The 9,453-nt window shown below is 42.8% G+C and overlaps 1 long non-coding RNA gene across 1 annotated transcript; it reads left to right on the forward strand.

The window, feature by feature from the left end:
- Positions 1-607: 607 nt before the first annotated feature.
- On the forward strand, positions 608-9,081 carry LOC144492272 (uncharacterized). Its single transcript, XR_013497581.1, has 3 exons — positions 608-3,067; positions 7,781-7,944; positions 8,936-9,081. It is a non-coding gene; the product is annotated as an uncharacterized LOC144492272 (long non-coding RNA).
- The last annotated feature ends 372 nt before the right edge of the window (positions 9,082-9,453 follow it).

Here is a 9,453-nt window from a genome sequence, read left to right on the forward strand (position 1 = left end):
TTGCAAGAGTGAAGATGTTGATCACAGAGCTGCCTGAAATCACCATGCCGGGATGATCTTTAGGTCTTTGAATGCTGGAAGGGGCAGTCCAGCCATGAGACCAACTTCCAGGAGAAAAGCGGTGAGGTCAACCTCTTGTCCCATGCCCAAGCCCACCCAAACCCCAAGACCCTTGAGGGACCTTTCCTCTGCAGCCTAGCAGTGGCAGAGGGGCAAATAGCCACTGGATTTACCTCTTTGACCCCCCCCCACTCAGGGCCCAAGGCTCCAGGCCAGGGTGTCAGTGCCAGGGTGCCAGGGGTGGTGCATCATTGGCACCACCAAGCTGCATGGTCTGAAGGTGGGCCTAAGTAGGGGCTGAGGGTGGAGAGGGCTGAGTAAGCATCTGAAGGGGGAGGGGAGGCCTGAGGGGAGGGGTCCGGTCACCCTTATGCCTGTAAAGTAAAGTTTATTTATTAGTCGCAAGTAGGCTTTCATTAACACTGCAATCAAGTTACTATGAAAATCCCCTAGTCGCCATACTCCAATGCCAGTTCGGGTAACACTGAGGGAGAATTTAGCATGGCCAATGCATCTAACCAGCAAGTCTTTCGGACTGTGGGAGGAAACCGAAGCACCCGGAGGAAACCCATTTGGGTTCATTTGCATCTTTCAGGTGGGTGAATACTCTCGATTTACCAATGTCGTGGTCACTTAGTTCCAATTGGGTGACTTGCACCCCAGATCTAAACTTTGCAGCCCTATCACATCCAGTTGTGAATGTTGGTGGATAATTAAAAGACTTACTAGAAGAGGAGGCTCCACAAATATCATCCTCCTCAATTCCTCAATGATGAAGGAGCCCAACACATCAATGCAAAAGACAAGGCTGAGGCATTTGCAACAATCTTTAGTCAGAAGCGCTGGGCACATGATTCATCTCAGCCTTCTCCGACAAGCCAGACAATTACAACCCAACTAATTATTGCCCCATCAGTCTACTCTCCATCATCAGTAAAGTGATAGAAGGAGTCACCAACAAGGCTATCAATAACCTGCTCACAGAGGCTCAATTTGAGTTTTGTCAGGGCCACTCAGCTCCTGACCTCATTGCAGCCTGGATCCAAATATGGACAAAAGAGCCGAACTCAAGAGGTGAGGCGAGAGTGACTGCCTTTGACATCAAAGCAGCATTTGACTGAATCTGGCAGTAAGAAGCCCTAGCAAAACTGGGAACACCATCACCTGCAAGTTCCCCTCCAAGTCACACACCACACTGACATGAAACTATATCACTGTTCCTTCACTATCACTCGACACCGTGGATGTACCTATACCTTAAACAGACTGCAACAGTTCAAGAAGGCATTCACCATCAACTTTTCACCATCAGCTTCTCAAGGGTAATTAGGAATGGGCGGTAAATGCTGGTCTCAACAGCAATGCCCACATCCCATGAACGAAGAAATTTTAAAAATCTTCAGATCAACTATCCCACCTATCCTTGCTGACTTACATTAATTCCCAATCTACAACACCCCAACTTTAATCCCATAATTGTGTCAGCCAACCCTCTCTCCATAACGGTCTCCAGCCCATAAACACCCTTTCAAACTTTTTGGACTCCTGTCTGTTGTCCTATGTGGCCAAACGGGCCATCTAAAATGGTGATTTGTAAAGCACTCTGGGACAATTGGGCAAGAACTAAAACGACAGGCTGCTGCCTAAAAGACAGAGATAAACAGGCTGCAACCCAGACGAGTGAATACACAGGATATGGGTCATCTCCAGGACAAAAGAGACTTTCTGGTCAAACTGGGTTGTTTACCAGACATAGGGGCGCTGTAACCCCTTATTTGGGAGGGAGGTGTGTGTCCTACGTGCCCCCAGCACCTGCAGACATGGCCGTTGGGGACACACCCAGAGATTGGTGTGGCAGCACCCGATTGGACTTTATTGATCAGGGTGATCAAGTCCTGACCAATTGATTAGCAATGGCCAAAAGGGGCGCAAAACCCAACGGGGTATAAACCGTGCTGCACAACCAAGAATCTCTCTCTCTGACCCCACGGACGAGCTACAACAATGGTGACCATCGCCAGCACGAGGAGAGCCACAACACCCGAGAAGGAAGGAAGACCAGAGCCAGAGTGCCAGACCAGACCAAAGGACCAGACTAGGCAGAGGACGACCGAGACCAGCGCACAGATAAAGGCCAACATCTGCTTGGGTACTTGCCAGTCACGCAAAGTTAAGTCAAGGTCTCGTGTTGGACTTGAACTCTCGTATTTTCTGTGAGATAATTTATTGTTGGCTGGGTGGGTGATTATTGATTGTGTGTCTTAAATAAATATTGGTTGAACTAACCAGACGTCTACTCGCAGTTATTTGTCCACCGTATAAGGGTTAAAACAGACTGTGCAGCAGGCACAACACCTGTATCCCACTCCTTCCTCCCTACCACTTCTAGCTTTCATTTGGCAAGATCCAATTCTCTTGAATTTCAACTCTAACTCTGTGTCTTCCTTAGGATCCTATTTAAAACCTGTTTCCTTGACCAAGTTTGTGGTCACTCCTCCTAGTATCCTGTTCATTAGCTTGGTGTTATTTTTGTCTGTTTTTGTGCTATTTCCCAATACTTCTTTGCAAGTTGGAATGTGGTATAAATGCAAGTTGTTATTGCATTGTCACGTTGAACTGTGACCCAGGTATGTTTGTGCACTCCAGCATCATAAATCTTTGCTTCAACTCCAGTGCATCAGATAATTCTCTTAACAAAATCTATTGTACAGGCTAAAATTACTCAGAGAACGACAAGAAAATAAGTACAATAATTTTGTACCCAAAATCCTAGGCTAAATAAATGTTTATTTTTTTAAGAACCGTAGATCTAAAGATTTGACTTTGTGATTGATTCGTTGGACCTGAAGAACATGTAATACGTTTCAAGTGTTCGTTTATGGTCACTGAGGGGTATGTGGACGCTTTTGATTTGTGTTTTTCTTTCACTGTGGAGTCTGTAGATGCCGGTGTCCAAGTTCATGCTGCTAAATTTGGAATTCTTCAAGGAAAAGTAATCCCTAAAGAGGTAATTGCAGATCAATATCACGGTATACCAATTCATACTGATATATTTTATTTTATGTTGTTCCCGTTTCCAATCACTTTGAGTTTGCTAACAAGATGTAGCTTGTTTAAGATGATGAATTCTGTTAAAATCAGCCTCTGTGGTACAGCTTAGCTCTATTGATGTGAGGAAAGTCTTATTGCTGATTGATTCCCACAAGGGGTTATATCAGTACACCCAACTATCCTTTAATGTGTCTTCAGCATGTGCAATTTTTCAGCACAACATGGAAAGTATACTGTGAGATATATTCAAAGTAGTGGTGTATCTTAGTCATGTTTTAGTCACAGGAGGTTTCCAAAAAGAACACTTGGTGCACCTTTTAAAGGTAATTAAAAGACTCAAAGGTGCGGGAGTGCGACTTGAAAGGAAGAAGTACACCTTCCAGACCAAGAGGTCACTTACCTTCGATTCGGAGTCGACAGAAGAAAAAGTCAAGGCGATCAAAGCTGCACCAATGCCTCAGAACATGTCAGAGCTGAAGTCTTTCTTGGATATGGTTAAATATCAAGGGTTGTTTATATCTAATCTTTCAACATTACTAGCATTCTTTCATCTGCTTTTAAAGAAATATCAACGTTGGTAGTGGAATGAGCCCCTGAAAGAAGCCTGTGAGAAATTCAAACTTGCTTTAAAATCTTCGGACTACTTTTCCATTTGTAAATAGAGTTTATAAGGAACTTATGCGGGGAAAGATGTGCTCGTGTGGCCCCATTAAGGGACGAGTAATCATGGCCCAGTGGCCTATCACACAAACCTGAACCAATCACTAAATGATGGGTTTGGTGGTGAAGGAAGAGGGGAGGAGGCTGAGTAAACAGGCAAGAAGATGGCGGGTGGGAGTCCCGCTGCCTTCCTCCATCCCCGATTAAGTCCATGAATGGGCTGGCCAGCGGAGGAAGCTGGCGAGTTTGTTGTTCAAAGCCACTCAGAGCCTAATTGAGAGACCTGACATTGAGAAAGAGTGGGCTCACAGAAAGCTATCCGCCTGCCTTTGCTGCCAAAACCCCTCCTCCCATTCCCCTGCGAACTCCGTTTCTGCGATCCCCCTCTGGCCTTCGCTCGAGTGGCACCTCCGATCCATTGACAATGCCAGGTCTCAGATGGATGTCGTGTTGGCAGCAGCCACCTCCCTGCTTGTGCTATCAACCAATGGACACCTGTCAACCTCTGATTAGCTGGCAGCTCTGGGTGACCTGGACTCACGGGCCTGGGGACCTTGGTACTATAGAAGGCACACTTATGTCCAATTAAGTGCCTGACTGGTATTTAATTCAACGGGCTTTCTTGAAGAGAGGCAATGTGGGGCCCTAACTAACTCTCCAATCACTTGGTGAGACATCAGTCACTTCCATTAACTACCGTTCGTTGTGTGCATTGATCCGGTTCATTATTCAGTCCCATTAAAAGAAAAATTATATGATTATATCAATATGGGCGGCAGGGCAGCACCGGTTAGCACGGTGCCAGGGACCCGAGTTCATTTCCGGCCTTGGGTGACTGGTGGAGTTTGCATGTTCTCCCCGCGTCTGCGTGGGTTTCCTCCAGGTTCTCCAGTTTCCTCCCACAGTCCAAAGATGTGCAGGCTAGGTGGATTGGCCATGCTAAATTGACTCTTAGTGTTAGGGGATTAGCTGGATAGATACGCGGGGTTACGGGAATAGAGCCTGGGTGGGATTGTTGTCGATGCAGGCTCGATGGACCAAATGGCCTCCTTCTGCACTGTAGGAATTTTATACTACACCATTTTTTAATTTTTGATAAGCCAATTTGATTTTTTTCATAGTGCAATTATAAGTTTGATTTTCATTCCAGAAGTAACTCGATGAAGACAAATTGCTACTTATTTTAGTTAAACATAAGTCGGCATCTTTATTATTTTTCTTGCACAAAACATATGCAACCTGTTCTGGACATTCTCATTAACATTGGTAAAGTATGAAGATTTATGTGAAGACTTCGCTGTGTTGTAATACAATGTTCCCTGAAATTCTGCCCAGTGACTGAACAGATATGCACACAGTATTCATCATCAGTGCTAGTCAGTGAGACAAAACCTATTTCCATTACTGTCCAGCTGCATGGCAACTCAAATAACTAAAGGGTCAATTATTCAGGGAATGATTCAGTGCTAGCACAAATTGTTTAAATTGTAATTTATGGAAGGGTCAGTTTGCAATGTCAGTCTAAGGTTTCAGCAGGAATCATTTTTCATTTTAAGAAAAATCCGACAGCGTCAAATGTTATTTTCATGTCATAGATCTCTGACAATCTCCAGATGCTGTTTTCATTTTTCTGGCATATAAATCAAGCTTAATTTTCCAATGAAATAAAAATGTATCTGTACTACCCCAAACCTTTGGCAATCGAACACCTCTTTCCATCCAAACTCAACCATACCCTGTGGAGATAGAATTTGGCACAAAGTGAAGTGAAGTTAACCTTCCTTCTTGGTTAGAATCAATATCAGAGAGGAAATCTGTTCCACTTTGCTGACTAGGCTACTCTTGAATTGTCATTTACTTCATGATCCCCTATTGTTTCCTAAAACCCTCTCACTCAGCTACACAACATCAGATCAGCCTATTTATTGCAACTTCATTCGGGGAGATCAAACATTCTCAAGGGCCGACGTAAAGAACTTCTGTTAATTCAACAATTTAGCTCGAAATACAGAAGTGTATGTAAAATATAAATTAATAGCTTCTGCTTGGTCTTAAATCTTCTTTCCCCAGGTTTTTGTTTGTCTGCAGTGGTATAACTCAGGTCAGAAACTCCAGCGTGTTGAATGAAGTCCGCCTGGATCATAGGTTTAGCACTTTGAATTTGGCTAGGGTGAGCATGAGATAGTTCACTTCAGGTATGATTCAACTGATCCACGAAGGAGCTTTTATCAAAGAAAGTTTATTTAAGTATACAGTTAACATGAATAGAAAGAAAGTTAGCAGTATCTTTTACCAATTACTAACAAGAAAAAAGCAATCATAATATTGTGTAACCCTTAATGAATATAGGAAGTGTCCTAATCAAACCAACCCCATAAACAAAACCCTTTCCACATGTTTAATACAGCAAGGGCTAACGCTCATGTGATACTGGAATTTAGTACTTTGGTTGAATGCTGCAGTTCTCTGGAGGCACACGCAAACAAGCTTAGAGTCAGAACAGCTTCACAAAAGACCAAAGAAACTCTAGACAAGCCAACCACCAACAGCAGATTTTCTACTCCAGGAAAGCCAGGAACCTTACTTCCAGCTAACTGCAGAATTTCCAAAACCAGGGAGAGAGAGGGAGAGAAACATTGCTTTGCAGCTTGATGTCCACCTCCTTCTAAACTAAAACTGAAAATGAATCCTTAGATTTTTTTCCTGTGGAGGAACCACCGACTTTGACTTGTCAATTAATTCTCCCCCTCACAATGCGAGGTCATGAAAGATCCCAGAGTAAAAATAAACAAAGCCCCATTTAAGCCATTGAAATGGCAATAAAAGGACTTCTGGCAGATGGCCCTGCAGCAATAAAAAAACAAAAAAGGTCTGCTTACAACTGCAAAGAATATGATTTTTTAAAAACATCTCTTAAAGGTACACTAATGTCACAGGAGCCAACTTCACTTTCTCCGCCTCACTGGTACTTGGCGCTTCTGCTGACTTTCCCTAGTTAATTCCTCAGAATGGATGTTCCCGAACTGGTGCTTATGCTGTCTGCAGCTTTCCATTGAAGTTCATGTGATGTAGTTGTGGCCTGATGACAGGTTACTCACAATGGGAGGCTCCCTATGCAAGGAGTCAGACATTAGTGACTGTCCAGTAGCAAGGCCACAATGGTACCTTGCAACAGGGTGAATATGCAGCTGTTTCCCTGTCCCTGATTGCTTGATTGATGCTAGCAAGATGTGAAGTAGCAGCACCTGTCACCCTCTTGGGTTAACACCAGAACAGCAAGCTCTGCCTTGATGGCCTCTCCCTGAATCACTTGGGGGGACTTTTCTTCATTTAATCCATTCATGGGATGTGGGCATCACTGAAACCAGCGTTTCTTGTTCATCCCTAATTGCCCTTGTGGAGGTGGGGATGAGCTACCTTCTTGAACCACTGCAGTCCATATGGTATAGGCACATTCACAGTGCGGTTAGGAAGGGAGTTCCAGATCGAGATCTGCAATGCAAATTGCTATGTACAATCTTCTGCTTTGTAAAGAGCATTAAAATGTAACACAAGTTTTGCCAATTACAGTGCTAAAGAACAACTTACGTTCCACCAATTGCAGAAAGATGAGCAGCGAATGTGCTAGTAACCATTGGAGCCACAGTGAGATAGTGAGCAAATGTACCAGAGTCATTGGGTGAATTTAAACCTACTCTTGGTAGACCTAATTATGAAGAGTACCTCAAATCAAAGCACAAAGGGGATTGCTGTTATTTTCTGAGGCCCCTTTCACTGAAATAATTATAGAGCATTCCCTGTTCTGTAAGACGCTGGGAGTGTGAAGTTGGGCTGAACATAAAACAGCAGCTGCTGTGTCTTAAAGGGACACTTTTCTATGTCATGAACTGGCCCTTTTATTGCTCAATGTTAAAAAATTGAGTGGCTTATTGGGAGTTGAAGCTACGTAATAATAACTGGAATTCACTATTAAAACAGATTAAATTCATTCATGTTATTTTAATTTCAGATTTTCGAAGCAATGTTTCCTCCTAGGCAAAGTGCTATACTCAAGCTAAATCTGAAAGTAGACCGTCTAGAATTTACTTCTGAAAAAATCTTTTTGATTAAGGTTTTCAAAGACTTCAAAGACTGCTTAAGGAAGATTTCATTGGCAAATGCCAATGTTGTAAGGTAATTCCCTATTTCCTTTTTCTACACAGACATTTTCATTTTAAAATAATTTACATTTCCTGAGACTGGAACATACTGGTTTTCCTTTTTGGTTGTCTTTAGTGGTGTTAAGTTAAATAAAATTCAGTAAATCGGATTGTATTATGCTTTGTCCATTTGACTGCATTTTCCTCTTTAGCAGAATCCAGCCACAAAAGTTGACAGAGTGGGAATTCTACCCAAATTGGGCAGATTGGAAATTCTGCCCATTCCAATAACCTGCCCATGACACTGGCTGATTGTCTGGTGTCAGAGTTAATTTAAATAAATTCAATCGTCTACTCATGGGATTTCAGCTACTGTCAGGAAGCCACCCAAGGGAGAGAGGAGGATGTAGAATGGCAACAACAGGCCTCAGGCAGTGATCTCGAGGGATGGTTGAAGAAATTATTTATTTACTGAATTTATGGTCCAATCCTGTCTTAGCCCATCATTTTGCTACTGTGTAAATGACAGGAAACACATATTTGGATTGCTGTAGAATACACCCATCCAGATTCTTTTTTTAAATTCTTACATGGGATTTGAGCACCATTGGCTAGGCCAAGATTTCTTGCTCATCCTTAACTGCCCTTAAGAAAGTGGTGGTGGACTGTCTTCGTGAATTGCTGCAGTCCATGAGATATAGGTACACCTACAATGCTGTTAGTAAGGGAGTTCCAGGAATTATATCCAACAATAGTGAAGAAATTGAGGTGTAGGCCCGGATTTTTGTAGATGTGAGCTGACTTGGAAGCCCTTTAAAAATGGCAGCTGTACCTGATCGTGGGATTCCTGTCCCCATTCCAATTTCTCACTATTTTCATCAATGTCCCTGCCTTCATGCAATAGTCACACTCTTGCTGGTTCCATTGTGGAGATGGGTAGGCCAACCCCCACTATCCCACCCCACTTTTCAGTTTTTATAGTTTGGGACACATTGGTGAGTTTACATTGTTTATATCTTCTCCAGGTAGTTGTGAAGCAAGAGGATCTCCAGACCCAGATGGTGAACCAAAAAGGAACTTACCCACTCCCAGAACTCCTTCAATAACAGGCTTTGAAATGCAAATAAATCTGTTGTTTCAGTTTCAATAAATAGATGCTGTATTGTAAAGTAAGTATGTTTTCATTGCAATGATTGGCTATGAGGCTTTTTACTGCAAAGTTAAGCTTAGCATTACTTTTGCCAGCATTACACAATGAGACACATTAGAGTCATTTTTCCATTGGGAAAGGTGCTCTTATGCATTCAAAACTGAAGAAAGCATTGCTTAGGAAATCTAGTGGGATGGTCTGAAATTATTTAAATGCCCAGAGCCATTTAGAAATGACAAATACATATCATGAGTTGTCTGAGTGAAAAGAATCAGACACCTGCTTATGGAGTGCATTGGTTAACAGACCATCTGGTGGAGCTTAGGAAAAACCTCGTCATCAGGTATTTGCAAATTCAAGAAGCTTCATTGCCTGTGAGTTGGAATGATTTGT

This window comes from Mustelus asterias, chromosome 1, assembly GCF_964213995.1.
Source record: "Mustelus asterias chromosome 1, sMusAst1.hap1.1, whole genome shotgun sequence".
NCBI classification, from domain to species: domain Eukaryota; kingdom Metazoa; phylum Chordata; class Chondrichthyes; order Carcharhiniformes; family Triakidae; genus Mustelus; species Mustelus asterias.